We start from the raw sequence: 20,945 nt of genomic DNA on the forward strand, positions 1-20,945 counted from the left end.
CGGCATTTCTTTGTGGCGGCAGTGAAATTTCGTTATAATGAAATCGCATGCAAACAGACTTGATTAAATTGAGGTTCTGAGTACGTGGTGCTCTATGGACGAGAGGCTTTGAAAAGTTAAATCCTTGGTTATATCGAGAATTTCATTCTATTGAAGTTCTGTACATTCGTGTTTAACTGTACATCGCTATGCGCCATGGAAACAGCTTAAATTTCACACCAAACGCCGTTTGCCTACAGGAGGGGGGTGACAATATTGAAAATACATCTTTATTCACACTGCACACTTCCTCACACGTTAGTCGATTCCACTGAGCGATAGTTTTTTACAAAAAAAAAAGAATTTGCGTACAGGTTCGTCCTGGCCTGGTATACCCTAATTTTGTACTTGTGGTCAGTCCGTTCAGATATATAATTTGGCTGTTTTAAGTAACTTTCGCTATCAATTCCAGTTCTTGTTATTAAATATTTGGTATAGAAGTTTTAACTGCAATTTTTTGGCGCGACGAAAGTGATTCCCAATTCAGCTCTTTTTTTCAATACCTACCATACCTACCCAAGATGAACCTGGCTGCGATGTTCTGAATTTTTTATGCGAGGCATATTACGAGAGCTCAACCCAGCTCCTCAGGCGCGGCGGTGTCGCCTTGAAACCACGTGACACCGTGACGTCACGACAGAGGAGAAGTGGCTTTGGCTCAACTCTTGCAAGACGGGCTGGGTGGGAATCGAACCAGGGTCTCCGGAGTGTGGGACGGAGACGCTACCACTGAGCCACGAGTACAACGCTTCAAAGCGGTACAAAAGCGCCTCTAGTGAATGCGGTGTTGCCTTAGAAACGCGCTGTTTCTAAGGCGTGCGTCTCTTGCTCAGGCGCACATTTCGTTGCCACGCCGAACGCTGCGTTGCTCGACGCTCACCGCGTCCAATGCGGGGCGCGTAGTCGCTGCCCTGTAGCCCATTGTCTTACACCCCTTGGCGGGTCGACGGGAACGCTGTCGCGTTCCACTCTTGAAGGCGAAGCAGTAATGCATGAGTTGTTTCTTCGTCTAGCCGAACCAAATATAGCCAAGCAACAGCAGTTCACCAGGCTAAACAGTGGTTCAACAACTAAAATAAAGGCTAGTATGCTTCGCATCCTGGGCTTAACCTTACCTAAGCCACAGCCATTTTTTTTCAAGTTTATTGATCAGTCTTGTTTGAGAGGGGTCTCATAGTGTACAGGCATATTCCAAGATAGGTCTTATACATGTTAGGTACGCCGTGCTTCTCAGTTCTCAGGCAACATTACTTATATGTTGAATGTGTTGCTTCATTCAATGAATTAAAGTTTAAACATACAAACCAAATGTTTGATGTAGTTCTGCGGAAACCCGCAAGGTGGAGAGAAGTAATGAATAAAGGCAAAATCAGACATCCACCCGTTCGTAGCATTTGCTACAAAGGAAACCCATACTGGTTCCTCGAAAGAAAAGCCTCAAAGTTGACGAAAAAATTCGTCCTGGTCTGGGACTCGAACCCGGGGCCACCGCCTTTCCGGGGAAGCCGCTCTACCATCTGAGCTAACCAGGCGGCTAGCAGATGGCAGGGCGAAATCGAATTTGTCGACAACACGAAGCAGAGACAAGAGTTTGACGTAGTAGTTCTGTGGGAACCCGCAAGGTGGAGAGAAGTAATGAATAAAGGCAAAATCAGACATCCACCCGTCGCCATCACCAGCTGGTGATGGCGACGGTTGCAACGGCGGGCTTGGCATCGGCTTCATCGGCTACTATTCCTCATCTACATCAATGACTTACCTGCTAACGTTAAGAATAAATTGCGTCTTTTCGCGGATGACTGTGTCCTATATTCCCCAATCAAAAGCTCGAATGAAATTGCCGCACTACAACAGGATCTCGATTCTATCGCGGTATGGTGCGAGAAATGGTACATGCCACTTAACCTTACTAAATGCAAAGCTCTGTCATTCACCCGCAACCACAGCTTAACCAGTCACACCTACACAATAAATTCAGCTCCTATCAATCATGCCCCGTCTTACAAATATCTCGGCGTTCACATGACATCGACACTATCATGGGCAACTCATATTGACATCATCTGTTCTAATGCTTCACGCACCCTTGGATATTTAAAACGCAACCTGAAAGCCGCATCACCAGAAATAAAAAAGCTAGCATATCTAACATTCGTACGTCCTCAGTTAGAATATGCGTCATCTATCTGGCACCCTTCCCAATCATATCTAACCTATGACATAGAAGCAATACAAAATCGCGCTACTCGGTTTATAACTTCCAATTACTCTCGTGATACCAGCATAACCGCACTAAAACGTACACTTAAACTACCATCACTTGCTTCCCGCCGGATCATCTCTCGTCTCTGCTTGCTTCACACCTTTTATTACCATCCACACTCCAGGCATTCCCTGTTAAATCCACCCTTACGTACATCCTCTCGCTTAAGCCACAGTCGTCCCATAGCAAACATTAATACCCGATCGTCTGCCATGAACACTTCATTCTTTCCCGACGCTATAACCCATTGGAACCATCTCCCAGAAGATATCGTGTCATGTACTGACCGTAAAACGTTCCGCGAAATGTTAAATAACCACACTGCTTAATTACTGATCCAACCGACCCTTACTCTAACACGATGTTCCTTTCTTTTTCACAATTGTTCCTGGCTTGTATTTGTTTATTGTTGTTTCCTTACTGTTCTGTACATTTCTTCTAACATTGTTACAAGGATTAAAGCCCTCCCTTATGTAATGCCTCCGGGCCTTTAAGGTGAAAATAAATGAAATGAAATGAAATGTGTAGTGGAAGAAAGGTGATCGGAGTTGTGGAAACCAAGAAGCAGAAACCGCAGAAGGGCAACTGTTGGTGGAAGATTGTGCTCGGGAGAGAAGGCCAGTGGAGGGCAGCTTTGAAGGAGCAGCCCCTATTGCAAAACCCAGTGCGCCAGATTATGGGCCCAGTGCAGCGCGCTGGATGCTGGGGCGCTGGGAAGGCGCAGCGTGCTGGGAGGCACTGGTTACTCGCGCGAAAAAACTCTAGCGCGCTAAATATGCGGTGCCTGGACGCCGTATATATATTTTTAAATACAGAAAGCCACAAAGAGCGTTTTAGTGAAATAAAAAAGAAAGAATGAAAACGTAAAAATAAGACTGCTCCAACCAGGATTCAATCGCCCGACCCACAAGTCCCAAGCCCGGCACTTTACCGCTACGCCACGCCAGCAGTCCTAAACAGATGGATAATTTGCCATGTCACAGCTGAGAGGCAGTTTGTTTCACAGAGCTACGTTTCGCATTGGCATGGTTGATGCGCTATCGCCCAGCAACTAAAACTCACGCCTCTACCGGAAAGAAAAAGATATGTCCGTATTTAGCAGTAAGCTTGGAAGTGCCACAACATCGATTTGCACTTCCGATTGCTATTTCAATTTCGAAAAAAAGTCCTAAGTGAACCGCCAACCTGTGACAGTGTATGGGCTGTTACTGCCGAGCTCGATAGCCATTTCTTGTTCTTCACGCAAAGGATATGCAACGTTTCCTTAGTTCAGTGATGCCTTTCAGTCAACACGCCTGTCCAGTCATATACCTTCGCCAGAGAAGCGCAGGCTAGTGCTGGGAGCCTTCAGCGATAGCACATTTACCTGTGGTTATGACGCGTCGCATCAGCGGTCATCGCTTCTTGTGCTGGCACTGTAGACATGAAAAATTTTTTTATTTAAGAACACCGATGCGAAAGCTGAAATATAGTGATTTATCTTTGTTATATTTCTTTATTCCTGAGGCTAGACGCGCCTATATAGCGTGAGGACTGACTCGGCGGATACGCTAGGCCTAAGCTTCGTGGGGGACCGATCTCTGTTCGGGTAGCTGGCGAAAGCTAAATTCTTGTATTTGAGCCTCACAACTTTCTTTAGTACAATAGGGAAAGTGGAAGCGCGCGAATCACCTCAGTTTTGTTATCGGTGCGATAATATCAGTCAGTGATAGGCTTCGAACTCGCGGTCCATTCGCGCGTGTCTGAACGACTTCTGGATTTCATGTCCACTGCACAACACTGCGACAACTGCGACATCTCCCAGTCATACGTTACGTGCGAACTACTAAATAACGCGGCATCCTCTGCGTTTACATGCTGTTGTTCAAGAATTTAGCTATCCGCCCAGTCAAATTGGAAAATGAAAAAACTAAAGTGATTTTCAGTTTCAAATGTGCATGAATAAATAGGGCAGCTCACGCACCTCTATTCCAAGCTGTCACACGAAATAGGGTTTTATAACCCCAAGATATAGCGTTATTTAGGACAAGAGACTAGTATCAAGCGATGAAATTGTATAAAGCATTTAATATTCAGCAGCGCTCGTCCTTGCGTACTGGAACCAGCGTGGCGCAAACACAACCAGCGCAATTTCCAGTGTGAACCAGCGAACTGCAGCGCGAACCAGCGCCTGTACAGCACAAACCAGTGCGTCCCAGCGCCATGGCAGTGGAACCAGCGTCTCTTCCAGTGTGATCCAGCTCTTATCCAGAGTTCTCACTGGTGTCCCAGTGAGTCCCAGCGAGTGCCAGCGTACCCAGTGCGACCCAGCGCCAAAAAGCGCGCTGGTTTCACAATGGAAGACGCTGGTTTTTGCAATAGGGGCGATGTCGAAACTGGCAGCGAGCAGGCGAGGAGTTGACATGAAGGCAAGTGAGGGGAGTGACTGGCGTCCAAACAGCTTGCAGACTGGAGAGTGAATGAGGGGCGGGAAGGCAGTGGGCTGCTTTTATAGGGGGGTTGCGTAGGCGACGGAAGACTACACGAGAATATCGCGCTGGAAAGTGCCGTGCATGCCGTAACTCAAGTCTGAGGTTCTGTCTGTTGTGCTCGAAAAACGATAACCCATTCATTGTGGATACGCAACGTGATCATGAAAACGGAACAGTTTTGCAGTAGAGGCTTTGCATGATCACTGAGCAATATTTTACTGAGGTGTGCAGCCATGAAGTTTGCAAAATTGGAGTTTTTCAGCGCACCGCTCTCAATGACAGTGCGCTAATTCTACGGTTCGCAAGTGTTCAGTGTTCGCACACCGTGACGTCCGTGCAATTGACAAATGTCTAGGAACAAAATTCAATGACCCTGCCACGCATTCAGACCATTCGTCTAAAGTCGGATCGTTCGAATAGAACATGATTGGCCCAAGAAAATCGCAGGGGAAACACCAGCTTGCATTGACCCGCCATGTTGATAGCCTGACTCGTCACTGGTGACGCTCGGATGTTTCATGTTTTCGGCAAGTTATCAGTCGATTTGCACTGTCGAAAGTGCAGTGAAGCTAGGGATGGTGTTTTATTGCAATGCAGGCTGATTATGGCGTGTGGCAAGCAAATTTCTAGACCAGCTTCCCCAAAGTCGTCTTCCCGATTTGTGAACGTAGCTCCTCACATTGAACATGGCATTTATAATCGGAGGTGCACTTGTTTTGTGCTTTTCAGCACATTTCAGTGCCAGAAGTGCTCTTTAGAGCAGTAAACATTGCTCATGAGGAGCACCCCATGGAATGCTACGGCACAAATCTGCCCCCAGTCTTTTCGCCACTTTTCGGCAACCAAGAGATTGTGGTTTTCCGGCATCACAAAGCGTCAGAAAAAACTTTATTTTTGTGTGGACTCTATCCCGGGGGGACACTAGCAAAGCAATTGCGATTACTGCGATTGCGATCCTGCAGTAAACAGCTGGGAGCACTCCGCACTCGCGTGGTACCCATTACTAGGCGGTCATTGGTCGTTAGTTTGGTGCTTTTGTGGCCTGTTCTGTGCCTGCATGATGATAATTCGTCGGCGATATTAATTTAACACTGCATGCGCAAAAGGGTTGCTGCCACTCCGTGGCGGCAATGCCTCTGCACACCACTTCGTTTTAAGTGGGTCAAGCTCTTTATGCGCTTCGAGTAATGCGGCTTAAAATGCATATGTTTGTGTTGTGACCGGAAGAAATTTCGAGCAAAGCAATATTTCAAGTAAAGCCATTTCGTTATGACAAGGGATTACTGTATGTCGCTTTCTAGCGTGTTCCGGCACCGCGCCATGATCATGCTCTTTCATCCCTTCGCGTCTGTCTGAGTGCTCGTGATTGTGGCACTGACTTATAGAGCAAATCAGTTGTTCTCGTGCAAAATGTGCACAATAGTCCGCTGTGCAAAACAAGACAACCGAAACAGCTGGCGCGTGAGACCATCACCGGAAGTGCGCCACTCAGCAGAAATGAGAGAGAGAGAGAGAGAGAAACAATAAGAAGGCGGGGCTCGTTACGTATTCACTGCACGATTCTCTGGCTCCGGTATGTGAGAATTCAGGCAAGGAATTTCACTTGCGGAGGCTAGATGGGGCAAGTGGAGAGAGCGTCTGTGTTGGCGGGGACGGTCGCCTCGTGAAATCATGGGTTCGCGGCACTTGAAATATTTCTGTTCGCTCTTAATGAACTAATTTGAAAAATTCTTGCAGTACAAGACTCCTTAGAGGGCACGTAACAACTTTCAGCGTATAGCCAAAATTTGCTTTGTGGCCTGGTGAGAGGACCTTTAAATTTAAATGTATTCAGCACTATTCAATTCAAAGATCAAATCTAGCAAAATGGAACAGGATTTATTGCTTGAAAGTTTCAAGTGTTAGCGTACCCCTACATTTTTGTTCTCACTGGTTCTCTGGGAGACCAGATTGTTTGTTCTCTTGTCTCAGTGCTTCAAGCGAGTGTTAACTTATTGTGACTGCTGGCATTGCTCAGGGGTGATTCTTCATCCGCACCACATATAAGAAGTAATATTGGCTTTTCAGAATCAAAGAGCTAAGCATAGACTGCACAGAGGACAGTGTTGTAGTTAAGTTCAAAGGTCCAAGTGGCAGGAGCGTGCCTCACCAGCAAACGTAGGCGAAGCAGGAGTAGGCACTGCGAATGTGTCTGTGAATAAACAAGCAATGTCTAATGCACCCTGTAAAGAAGTCACAACTCACAATTGAGAACAAAGTTCTAGTTAGTAAATGAGGGAAATTGCACTAGACACAAATATATGACACATGTTGAAGGCCACGCTAGCATAATAAATATATAAAAGAATACGTACAATAGCAAAAGAACTTGAAGGGGCCCTGAAGAACATTCTTTGAAGCCTCAAAAAAGTGTTCAAAGGAGTGTGGTACCCATTACAGGAATACATTACTGGAATAATTTCTCTAGAAGACTTAGAAGGCATAGATACTTCGAGCACGGTATTTAACTCTACCATTCGCCCTCAATGTCCCATGTTCATAAAGGAGTGGAGGAGCGCCGGTGGCGATAAGCCGTTATGACAAGAAGGCTAGTCAAGGTGCCCGCAGTATTTACGCTATGCAGCAGCCATGCTCAACTGTAAGCACACGCCATGGTTGGAGCGCATGATCCAGCCCGACGGTGCCATGTGGTGCGAACTGGCTTTCTTCTGAACACGTAGCAGGTAAATCCAGATTATGCACTGTGTAGCACTTAGTACGGAGCAAGTCTAGCCAGAAGCAGCCGGGAGTAAGATTGCACCGGTATGTGTCGTTTGTAGATGCTAACCGCCATATGTTGCACAACAGGCGTAGCGTATTTATTGTCTGGTCTTAAGTTCCGTGTAGTTCGAGGCTAGTTGGGTGTTCCAGACTGATAGACATTAGCGAGGCCCGACAGCTACAACATAACCAAAGTTTCATTCCTAAACAGGCAGGGGCAGAGAAGCGTGAGCCGGCCATCCTCTGCTCGTGCTTCTAGACTGATTTCAGCTATTGGCTAATGGCAGCCGTGAATGGGAATCTGCTATGGTACAAAATATGGCAGCCACCGGAAACCCCGAAATGGGTGAGGAGAGGGCTTCTGTTATAAAAGAGAGCGCTCGAGGAAAAGATGACTTCACACTGCTTTTGGGAGCCCCCACACCCACCGTGCGCAAGTGCAAACTTTGGTCGAGATGTTCGCAGCAGCGTATGCTATCCGCGAAATCTATTTTTTCACTGAGCTCGAGGGGTAGTTCAGGGCCCCTGTGCGCTGCAATGGAAATGAAGAGAAATTAAACCGTATCAGCTAATCGGTGGCAACTTTTGCGATACCTGGGAAGTTCTGGCTGACCGGACTTATTATCCTGCAGACCCTGTGCTGGACCAAGCGGCCAATGTGCTACGGCTGCTCTATGCCCAGGACTTGTGTGACCTGCAGACTCGCATAAACGAATCCACCCTGGCCGTGCAGGCCATTACGGCAAACCCAAAGACCGACACCCAGCTGGGAAAAGTGGGCCGCTAGACGCATCCGCCACCGCCATAGTCCAGGGCCTGCTCTCTCTCTCCAATGGACACATCTCTGTGTGTGTGCATGTGTGCGAACTGTGCGCTGGTCCTGTTCAGTGTTGTGCATAAAGCTGTCTAGCAGATACGCTTCTTGAGTTTGTTGTCTCTTACAACACAGCTGTTAATTAAGTGGAGCTTGACAGCCATTCTTATGAGGTCATGGCTGGCGTCCGGCGATATGCTGTCAGCCAGCAATGCAACCTGCATCAGAGTCCTGAATTCTTGCTTCGAAAGAGGGCTGATGTAATTGTCCTGTATCCTGGCTGGTGCATCTGTAAGTATCAGTTATTATACTTTGTGTACCTTACCGACAATAATGCCTGTGCAGCGTTTTTTTCATCCAGTAATCCATAATTTTTGCTCCTCACATCACATTTTGCCAGCTCTACATCGGAGTTCAGCTAGTAGTTTGTACAGCTTCAGTGGTGAAAACTGATGCGTGTTCAGCAACGCAGCCTACGTTTTAGCCCCAATACAAGTCTAACCAGGGCATCGGTGATGAACTGCTAAGAACAGCCAGAAAACAGGTCCCTAGTATCCGGAACACACTTATATAGGTTTGCTGTAGCTGTATTTAACTCTCATGTGCAATATAGAAATGTGTATAATAGACGAGAAAGCTTCATGGTTTGGAACTCTGCTGGGACTTCCTGACAGGCAGTGTAGTGGCAGAAACCATTAAATTAATATAATCAATCAACCTACTGCGAACCCGGCTATGATAGAAAATGCAGCATAGCAATACTGTCACAGAGAATCTCATACAACCTCCAACATTCTTTTAGGCAGTCCGCTAGATGCCATCCTCCAGGTTACAGCACTCTAAGATTCAAAGCACAATCTCGCTTACGAGTGTCTGTTGAAAGGTCATGGAAGATATAATTTTTCCCATTGCATAAAGTTTCTAGTGCGTGCTAAATTCTTTCACTCGTATCTCAAAATGGTTTTCAGAAAGGATTTTCTTGGTTATTCAATCATTCATTCAATAATGAACTGCAGATAATTTTCCCAATGCTGTCCTTGGTGTTGTCATTGTTTGTTGTCTTCTTAGGATATATTATTCATAGATGCATGTGCAACATTGTGGCCAGTGGCTTGGATGTCCCATAGCCACTAAGCCAACGAGCTGATTTTGCGTGACCACATTGATGGCACAGTTGCATATTAACAATGGTCTGAAGTGTATGTATGCAACTTAGCCTTGTAGACATACCAATTGTTGGCATGGTATTACACCTACGAGCTGTCAAAATTGGCAGGGGACCCTTTGCTTGCCCACCGGAAGCAGGAATCATAGGTACACTTATTTTGCATGGACCCAATCATATTTTGCTTTGAACTAGGATCAGTATTCGAGCTAGCTGGTATGGCTACATTTTAAGGCGGGCAAAGCGCAACAAACACGGACAGTGGAAAGAATGGATGAGAACATACAGAGCACTATTTCCAACTGAATTTATTGTGCAAGGAATCCTGTATATATAAGCATTCACCATTCACTGCCATAACGCATGTGTCAGAAAATATTCCATATCTAGATAGCCAACACCATTGCCCATCAAGGCAACGCCCGAGCCGCACACGGATAAACAAATTAATTATGCGGTTTTTCATGCCAAAACCACAATCTCATTATGAGGCATGCTGTATTGGGGGACTCGGGAAATTCGGACCACCTGGGATTCCTTAACGTGCCTAAGTTTAAGTACACAGGTGTTTTCTCATTCCGCCCCCATCGAAATACGGCCGCCGTGGCCAGGATTCTATCCCTCGGCCTCGTGCTTAGCAGCCCAACGCCATAGCCACTAAGCAACCACGGTTGGTCGGTTAACAATACGCCCTCATAGAAAACAATGCCGTCACAATGATATAAAACAACACAAAAAAAGCATTGTAGCTGAAAAAAAAGACCACCGTAAGGATAAAATGGCAATGCAAAAATTACGTAAAAGGAAAATAGCACCATGAAACACTCAAAACGCTTCCCCGGCGAATAAAATGTTAAAACAGGTGATAAAAATTGTGTAAAACACCGAGGCACCAAAAAGGCATGTGTAAAAACTCTAGGAAGAGGAAAGAAACAGACAGGAGACCAAGAAGAGAGCAGTCAGAAAAGCTGGTGCACTGCATCACTTAATCGAGTTGTTTCCTTGAGAGTGACACACTTGGCAACCAGCTTGGCACTAGTTGCGTCAATGCAACTAGTGCCAAGCTGCTCAATACACGCTGCTTCAAAGATTTCTTGCGCGGTCTGATCCCTGGAACTCCTGATCCTAGCAGTTTGGTCTAGACAAGGTGAACTCACATGTGGCACACAGTGCAAAGGCATATTGCTGCCCAACTTTAACTTCAAGTTGTAAGCGTATTTTTGCAGGCGATTATTGATACATCGGCATGTTTAACCGATGCAAACACGTTCACAAGAAAGTGGCATTTTACAGACGCCGCATTGGCAGGACACTATGTGGGTATGTTTTTTATACCAGTGTGCGTCCTGGGCGTCGCCTCGACGGAAAATGGTGTTACTCGGCTATCTAGATATGGAATGTTTTCTGACGCATGTGTTATGGCTATGAATGGTGAATGTTTACATACAGGCTTTCTTGCACAATAAATTCAGTTGGAAGTAGCACTCTGTATGCCCTCATTCTTTTTCCACTGTCTGCGTTTTTTTGCTTTTTACCTGCCTTAAAACATTTTGTTTTGCCTACTGATATCAGTGGTGTACTTATGAATATTGAATTTAACGAAGGTATTTTCAGTCACATTCAATTTCGTCGAGATTCGACTATGTGCTTAAGGAAAAGGGACATCCAGCCTTGATGTAACATAACCATCACCTACACTTATCATCAATGAACATTTCAGATACAATTAAACCTCGATATAACGAATTAGCTAAAATCGGCGCATTGCTGCGTTATATTAAAATTTGTTTTTAAATGCAAATAAGTACCATCGCCAATTAATTTTTCTTGCAAGGAAAGGGGTTGCAGAATTTTCCTAATTATAAGGCTCTCTAAAAAAGCAAATTTGAATGAAAAAACAATTTATTTTGATGAAATTTGGGAGTCAGTGACAAACGATACAATTTTATGCCCCGTCGACAATATCTTCGCATCAGCGGCACGAATTCAGCGAAGTCAGCCACGCGCACTCCGCCCCCACGACTGATAGTGTCGCCCGCACTAGACATACGCTATCGTGAAAAGCGCCGGCATCGGGGGCCAAATGGTTCACCTGCAGGGTGTCTACCAAGTTGACATTTCCAAATTCCCTGAGTGAAGCAGAACTTTGTTTTATGTCAAGACGGGCTGACACCGTGTCAACCGCTGCTGTCACTCTCCAGTGAACATGCAAAGACATAATAAAAATGACTTAATCCATTTTGAATACTAAGGAGTAGTGTTTATCTTATTCAAAAAGAAAACGGAAAGGAGGGGTGCACAGCGGATAAAACATTTACGAAGAAAAAGTTAAAACCCATTTCAATTCGAGTCGAACATTCTCAAATACAACTAACACTGGTGTCACACGGGGCACTTTTGATTGCAGTCAAGCTTGATCCGGATCGAATGCCTCAGTCGTGATTGGCTCCTTTGCACATGCTGCGCGAGGAATTAACAATCGCAGTAGAGAGTTTCGATCCGAACCAGGCTTGATCTTGATCAAAAGTGCGCCGTGTGACACCGGTATAAAAAGAAGATGCATACAGAAATAAATTTTCAAGTATGAGCTAATTATATCAACTCATTTAAGTAAGCTCATTGGTATGAAGCCCAAACTTTGCCACAAGTGAGATTCCCTCTCTCTACTGCTGGTATGTCAACTGTCCTGACATACAACTCCTCAATGTTGTGTTTCACTGCTTTAAAGAGGTTATTTTGGTTTGGATGAGGGACACCTGCATCTCGGCTTCAGCCAACACTTAGTTTTTTGAGCTTAAGCACCTTCAAAATGGCAGCAGCCCCTTTCTTCTCCCATTCATTACTTAATGCGTAGGTCCTCCTTCCGCCACTCGTTCACCCCATGGACCATTTGAAGCATCTTCTTGGTCAGTTGTAAAGTCAACATCCGATTTAACTCCCTAGGTATAGTGAAAACGCCTGAAAAATCGGCCAGATGGGAAAAAAAATGAATGCCTGTATTTTGCTGGCCATTAAATGCTCAAAATGCTCAAATCGCCACAGGCGCATTCAAAAAAGCTCTGAAGACCTGCCAGTACACTTATTACGCATATCGGTGCTCGCACTCTGACAGGATACGCAGGCGCACGCGTGTATAATTAAGAAATGCGCACTCTATACGTGACAATTCCCCTTTCCCATGCTTGTTATGCTTCACCGCAATACTTTTGCGTATTCCTCACCACGTAACATTGCTGTACTGAGGTGAAGCTGACTTTCAGGAACCAGCATTATGCAACGCACCGTGCTTTCCGACCTTCGAAGCGATTGATGAGGACAACGAAGGTAGAGTCAGCGCCAAAACACGGCACAGAATCGCAAGAAGCTTAATAGCAAACATCGAAGCAGCTAGGCCTAGCGTTGCCTCGGTGGTGGCTACGGCTGCCAGCGGATGTGTGTGCAATAGCGCCGGTTCGAGGCGGTGAGGTAATCAACATAGCGGCGGTGGTGGCTGTGAGTAATGTCGTTTCAGACCGGCGGTCACGGCAAAATGTCCGGAAAATCGGACTGCGAAGGGTTCCGATACATTGACTCTATGGGTATGTGGTGGTGACGTGAAGCCGTCCTAATTATCAGGCATTCGGAGAATCGGTCGTTGTCTGTTCACTGGCAACTCCTCCAGCCGACGAGACGGCGTCAAAGACCATTGGTTACGATTCCTCTCTTGAGTTACTTGCACCAGCATTAGCATTACCGCAGCTTTCGTACCCTTTAAAAAAATTATAGCTAATCTTCGCTGAAAGAATCACAAATTCCCAGAGTTTTCCCTGAGTATTTCCAGACTATCCAAAACCAATGAGAATTCCCGGTTTTCCCGATTGGTAGACACCCTGCGTCTCCCTTTTGCTAACAAGTCAAAGAAACTCGAGATTACGGAACTCCCAGTACTAAATGCATGGCAAGACAGCTAACATGATGCCACGCCGCCTCGCCACACCCGCTCTTTGCACACGCGGCAGATTAACTCTAAAGCATGGTGCGCCGGTGCGTACGCGCTCGGCCTCGCTTACAGCCATGCACAGCCACGGCCGAGACACGCGCCAGAAATCGCGAAGCGCGAACTTACCTTCCCCTCCGCCCTCGCTTGATCGCTTTACGAGCTCCCCGCCCTCTCTTTCCCTTTGCTCGCGCGGGAAGGCGGCACTCGTCAAGCCACCATCCTTTTTGTCTCACCCTCGCACACCTTCACTCGCACCTAAAGCACATAGCACGCAGGCCGCAATAGGATCTTAATGCACTTGGACTTCATACGGAACATGACGCGACTCCATTTCGGCGGATGCGCTGCGCACAATTTGAGAGGCGAGTTTGCAAGCAGCCGCTTGTTATTCAATCATTTCATGATCTGCGTCCGCCAAAGTTTCCATTTATTTTCTCGGTATTCCTCTGTGGCAGAAGCGAAATTTCGTTATTTTGAAATCGCATACAAACGCACTTTGTTATTTTGAGGTTCTAAATACATGGTGGACATACATGGACAAGAGGTTATAAACAGTTGAATACTTCGTTATATCAATATTTTCGTTATATTGAAGTTTATTGAAGTTCGTTATATCGAGGTTTAACTGTACCTGCTTGGTGGCACAAATGTGCACACAAAACTTCACTGTGCAGTGCACTGTCACGTCTTCCTTTGACTCTCTACAAAGCACAGGTAGCAAATTCACATATATGCGAGTTATGTAAAACTGGGTAAAAGCCTAAAGGCTCCACGTACACATGAGCATGGTGGCAATGGGTTATAATTTGAACATACCTCAAAACATACATATGTAAGAACCGAAGGCCCAATTTTCTGGGTGGGAACTTTTCAACAGCATTTTGGTTTTGAAGACGTCGGTAACAGCACAGAAAACAGACCCAAATTAGGAAGACACAAGTGCCAACTATCAACTGTCTTTGTTATCACATTGTACAATGAATAAGTACTAGAATAACATGCTCCTGACCCATAATGTAAAAGGATGAAAGCACGATGAAAACACAGACAGCAAAAGAAATCTCAGTGCCCTTCCACTCTGTTAAGAAGGATGACCAGCAAAGCCGTGTACGTGGGCTCCTTAATAGTGAACTGCACCTCTGCCGCGGGTCGGCCTGGTATTGCACTATCTTCGTGATTGGCCCACGTACGGGTATTGCTTAACGCCTGCTTCACCTCCGCCGAGGATGAGCCCAGCATTGCATTATCTTCGGGATCGGCCCACGCATGGGGAGTTTTGTGTCTACATGGACACGAGCCTGGGGGAACTAGCCTTTAACAGCTTCGCTGTAAGAAGAAAGGAGACGAGAGGATTGGAGAAGTCGAGCTGTGTCTGGATGCCTTCCATTAGCCTAACCGAAAAATGAAACCTCGTAACTTCGCCGTGCCAGTGGTGTTGTGATGCATCACAGTTTACACAAAGACACTACAGGCCATGATACCGCAGTTTCCAATCTACAAATACCACCATTTCCTGTCTTCAAGTTTCCAGTCTACAAGTAGTGTTGCAAGTGTTGCCATTACTTTTTTTTATGGAAGAGCACTAGAAAGGCCTTTTGTTTTCAAAGCTCAGGTGTTGTTTGACGCATACTGCATGCCAACTGCTGTAAAAAAAACAATTTGTGATGTTCCAGGCCTTGCTTGGCATGCTTTGCCAAGAAAATTGTTCTTGTTGCATCTTGGAATATCTACCAATGGTAACCTTGTTACAAGATTTCGTGGCAATGCAGTGAACTGTCTATACCATCAGCATTAACAGGATAGTCCATTATTACTTTACCTACTTGCCTCAAGATTTCAGGGCAGCCCTTTGTTAGGAGTATTCCTTTTATTTCCACATGACTCAGTTGGTAATATTGCTCCGCTTCTTCAATATTGCTGGTGAAGGCTTCAGTTTTAATTGTCAAGGCTTTCTTTGAGGCAATCACTGCATACTTTCAAGCCTTCAAGCCATTCTAATTAAAACTCAATGCTCTCATTTATTGAAGCATGCCTATCAAGGCCGGAGTCTGCTTTGTCTTCAGCATGGAAGCCATTTCGGTTATGAAAGATTGAAGCTTCCTGTTGAGCAAGGATTCGAGTGCCTCAATGTTTTTTTCTTTTTTTGCAAAGTGTGCATTAGTTACCATTGTGCAGACACAAGAAACTAAGCAGCCACTGTGTAGTTAAAAAATTACAGAGCAAAACATACAGAGAATACACCAACCTGCAGATCTGAGCAGAAAACCGGCAAGAGTTCTTTTCACTGCAACTGCAGCTTCAAAACTTTCTAGTCTCTATTACTACTCATGCTACTTACTGTGCCTTATTAAACCAACAAACCAAACGTTGCTTCTTTCCGCAGTTTTTTTGTGGCTTGTAGGGTGCATTTCTGTGAAGTGTGTCGCAGATTCGAATCATGTTGCATTCTCGGTTGACTGATTCACATTCTATGCACTATGCAACCTACGCAACTACTTGTACAATATTTTTTCCTAATTTCAATGATACATTATTTGTATAGGTTGGCATCTGATCCGCAGTGTTTGTAGGAACGCAACACCAATGCCACAGCTGGCCCAATCTTTCTCATTAAAAAAAGCCATAATCTGGCTAACAATGCTGACAGGCAAGAGGTGCCACCATCTTTGTCTGTATACAACATTGCCAACATTCAACTTCACTTTTATGTTCATCATTTTCCATCCCACTAAGTCTTTGGCTTTCTCTAAAAGCCAAGTGCCTTGTAATGACTACAGAAGGCGTTCGAAAGGCATGCTTAATAAAGCTTTTGGCAAGAGCTATGCAGGGCTGCCACACAATTTCACAGCAGATGCAGTCGTAAAGTCTATTGAAAGCAAGGCTTTATTGAAGCTATGGAAGGAGCTGATCACCTAGAGGACATGACATCTGGAAAACTGTTTATTACGAAATAAGCATGTTGCAGTTGACAAAAGGGGAGCACAATGCTCTGTAAGATTATCAATATTTTACAACCGGTCAGCCTTCGGAAGAGGTGATCCACTGATGTCACAGATACACAGTGTGCCTCCTTCTTCAAGGCTAGTGTTCTCAAGACAAAGCTCAATACAGTTGAAATCTCAATGTCACATGCGCACAAGAGAAAACTAGGCAAGTTGGCGGAGATGCATAATATAATGGTGCAATATATCTGTCTTTCTTCACCATTTATGTGCATAATAATGTGAGCAACTACGTAATGTTACTTTCATTGTATAGAAAGCTTCTGGAGTACTCACTGAACACCACAGCAAACAATAAAGTTCATCGTAAGCTTCATCTGTCGTTCATTAAAACTTCTTTCTGGGCGAGTTGGTGCATACTTGACATAAAAATTGTTACAGCGCAAACACATGCAACCACAAAGTATGTGTCCCGTCCTTCATACTTTGTGGTTGCATGTGTTTGCGCTGTAACAATTTTCGTCTGTCGCCATCGTTTCACAGAATAAAACAAAAAAAATTGTGACTTGCCACTCAAGCATGAGTTGCACTCACTGCTGTGTGCACTTATTCGCTAAAGCAAGTGTGAATGCAGACATGTTGTACACATCTATTTTAGAACACCTAATTCAAGATGTGCCAAAGTCTCACACCAAAAGCAAACATGCCTTACAATGCACTCGAACTTGGTCTTCTAAAATTTATCTAAAATAGCTATAATGATTGCACCTGTATTATTTGGACAGGTGGGCATTATTTGAAGCAGTTCTGAAAGGCTCAGCTTATTAACTTCATTAATTAGCTACAGTGCCATCAAGACATTACTGCAGGGGCAACAAATGTAGACACAATTTTCAGTGGTCACAAAAACAGAAAAGCCTAATGTAGAATTTCACCAACTACAAGACTAAGCTGAAGGGGAAAAAAAGAGGACAGAGCCGAAAACAATTTGTGCAAATATGCAAAATTAGTATAATTGAACCGTTTGTGTTTAATTAACTCAGTTAACTGATAAATTGTACAAACGTTGTGCAAAGCAAGACTATGTCAGCATGCAGCTTAACCTGCTCAGTGTCGAGGTTATGCTTTCGCTTGAGCAAGTAGCATTTAAGCACATCGACCCATACTTTGGCTAGTGATTTCTAAGCCTTTATAATAACTATGGGTGTGCAAATGTTCAGTCGAATTGTACCCGATTCAAAAATTGACTACTTGAAACTGCTGAAGTTTAATTTCTTTTGAATAGTATATAAGGCATAGAAACACTTATTGGAGTCCCAAAGGAAACAAAATGATATATGAAAGGGCTCTTCTAAATGATTCTGCATCTTTGGAACCTGTCACCTATGGCGTGTAAAATGTCTTGGCATGGTATGAAAACAATATTTCAATAATTTGCCAATTTTTCACTCAAGTCTAATTTAAATACAGAATTTTAAAGCAACGTATGGCCCCTGCAGCATACTGAATTTCTGACAGACCACTTTCGAATAAAGTAAAAAGCTGAATTGAAATTTCAAGAGGTTACGTTTTTTTCTTGTTTAGGTGCACAGAATATAAATTTGTTATTTCAACCACTAAATTCTGACCAGAAAGGGTAAAAAAAAAAGATGTTAATGCAGTCAACTCTGGGTAATTCAAGCACAATTCAAAACTTCAGCTAATTCAAACAAACCTAACAACCTTGTTTGCCCATTATGTTTTCAAAGAAATCTGCAGATGCTTTACCGTTACTTCAAGCTTTCTGGCTTCTTGGAACAGAGGAATGCAGCTGAGAGTGCACTATCTGAGAAGATGTTTATCATACATGCCAAGTCAAAAATTGCCAATGTTTCGTTTTCACACTGCTGTGTGTACAGACAGATCCCACTGCCAGATGACACTACTGACCAAGGTTGCTACGAACGTGACTGGATTACATCTATTCACATCTGTGTTCTTGTCATACGTTACATTAAGTGCAACCAAGCTTGCATGTTAGCCGTTACGGAACATATTTATCTACCTATGAGCACTTTAAACAGATTAAATTTAAACAATAGTATGCTACTGCTTGGGGTCTGATGTATTGGAAATAAAGAAAGTAATGTCCTTGTGAAGCTGACACCAGCGAATTGTGCCTGCCTAGCCATATCAATGATGACATCAGCCTTTTTCACATCCACTGCAGGACGAGGCCCTCTACCAGCGATCTTCGTCAGGTAACTGCCATTTTAGGCAGGCAAATTTCGAAGCGCCATCACACCACCTAATCCACAGCTGCCATAAGTTGTGCACTTGAGGCTGGTCAAATAATGCAGCCGCACCAATGTGGTTTGTGTTGTTGCTAAACATTTTTACACAAAATTTTCTAGAGACTAACTTAATAGCGCACTGTGCTTTGACGAGTCATACATTTCCTGCATCACACTCAATTCCTTCACGTCTCCGTTTTTGTGGATTAGTATAATGTGCGCATTCTTCCAGTTTTCTGGGACTCTTGATGTCAATCGACACATGGTGTCAGGAGCTGCCAGTTTTTGAAGCAATATGTCTCCTCCACTTTTGATTAAATCTATTGACATTTCAACTTCTCCTACCGCTTTCCCCCGCTTCATGTCTTGCATGGCCCTTCTGACCTCATCGTTAGTAATAGGAGGAGTTTCTGCAACCTGTTCATTACTGCTTCAAATGGAGGTATCCTGGCACCTCTGGGTAGTGCACTGGTCAGTACAGAATTCTTCCACTGCTTTCGCTACACCTGCTAAATTGCTGATAATTTTACCCTTTTTATCTTTCAGTGCATATCCCTTGGTTTGTCCTATGCCAAGTTTCCTTTTCACTGATTTCAGGCTGCCTCCCTTTTTCATGGCTTCATTAGTCTTTTTCACGTTATAACTTCGAATATTCTTATTTTCGCCTTGTTGTTCAGTTTTGACAGTTCCGCGAATTCTATTTTATCTGTTGAGCTGGACACTTTCATTCTTCCTCGTTTCTTTAGTAGGTCTGTTACTTGGGAGAGTTTGCGTACCGGTTACCTTGGTGCCTTGCCTCCCACTTCAAGTGCTGCCTCTCAAGCCAGCCTAGTTACGGTTTGATTCCTTACCTATATGTCACATTCACCTCTCTGTTCTAAGGCTGCATATTTGTTTGCAAGTACCAGTCTGAATTGGTCTGCTTTTACTCTTACTGCCTCTAGGTTGGCATGTTTCTTCTTGACAAATTTTACCCTTTCTCTCTTCAAACTGAAGTGAATTCTCGCCCTCATTCACCTATGATCACTGCACTTTACCCTACCTGACACTTATACATCCTGCACTATGCTGGCATTGGCAGAAATCATGAACTGAATTTCATTTCTTGTTTCATCATTAAAGCTTTTCCAGGTCCACTTTCTGTTGGTACACTTCCTGGAAAAGTTGTTCATTATTGGCACCTTACTTTTTTCTGCGAATCCTACCAGAATCTCTCCTCTAGCATTCCTAGAATCGAAGCCATAGTTGCCAATTGCTTGTTCTCCAGCCTTTTCCCCCACTTTTGCATTGAAGTCACCCGCTACAGTGTACTGAGTTTGCATTTTTCTCATCGCTAATTCAACATCTTCATAAAAGTTTACTTCATCATCATCGTGACTGGATGTTGGAGCATTGGCTTGTACTACCTTTCATGTTAACCTCTCATTAAGCTTCATTACGACTACTGCTACCCTCTCATTGTTGCTGTAGAATTCGTTAATCTGGCCCGCTATGTCCTTATGGATTAGGAATTCTAGCCCGTATTGCTTCTTGACTGGGAGAGCTCTATAGCAGACGACATGGCCGTTGAACAGCACTGTATAAGCCTCACCAGTTCTAGTCTCACTAAGGCCAGTGATATACCAAAGAATTCCTGATAGTTCCTCAAAGGGTCCTGCTAAGCTAGCCTCACTAACAGAGTTCGGGTGTTAAAAGTTGCCAGGGTCAGTTTCCAGTAGCAGCCTGCAAGGGTCCAGCGATTATACACAGCTGTAACTTGAAAGGTTGGACACACTCGCATGTCATTGACAATGTCACTGAAAAATCATTGCATTTCAGTACCTGTGTCCTTTCATAATGTTGTCACAAAGCAGTGCTGCATTGCTAAAAAATTATGAAAGAAAAATGCATAACAAGCTGAGCATTTTCCTTATGTCTAGGAACTGCTATGTAGTGTTGATTTTATGAATAAAGAGAAAATCAGATATCCACCCGGGTGGATGTCTGAGTTTCCCTTTATTCATTACTTCTCTCCACCTTGCGGGTTTCCGCAGAACTACTACGTCAAACTGTTGCCTTTACTTCGTGTTGTCGGCAAATTCGACTTCGCCCTGCCATCTGCTAGCCGCCTGGTTAGCTCAGATGGTAGAGTGGCTGCCCCGGAAAGGCGGTGGTCCCGGGTTCGAGTCCCGGACCAGGACGAATTTTTCTTCAACTATGAGGCTTTTCTTTCGAGGAACCCGTATGGGTTTCCTTTGTA

The 20,945-nt window shown here is 44.4% G+C and overlaps 1 protein-coding gene across 10 annotated transcripts in view; it reads left to right on the forward strand.

Annotated features, from left to right (window-relative positions):
- Window positions 1-8,437, forward strand: part of LOC135911706 (uncharacterized) — a 288,230-nt gene extending 279,793 nt beyond the window's left edge. For all 10 annotated transcript variants that reach the window (XR_011514481.1, XR_011514482.1, XR_011514483.1 and 7 more), the window contains one exon: window positions 8,166-8,437. The gene's annotated coding sequence lies outside the window, so the exon portion shown is untranslated. The remainder of the gene's footprint in view (window positions 1-8,165) is intronic.
- The last annotated feature ends 12,508 nt before the right edge of the window (window positions 8,438-20,945 follow it).

This window comes from Dermacentor albipictus, chromosome 5, assembly GCF_038994185.2.
Source record: "Dermacentor albipictus isolate Rhodes 1998 colony chromosome 5, USDA_Dalb.pri_finalv2, whole genome shotgun sequence".
NCBI lineage: Eukaryota > Metazoa > Arthropoda > Arachnida > Ixodida > Ixodidae > Dermacentor > Dermacentor albipictus.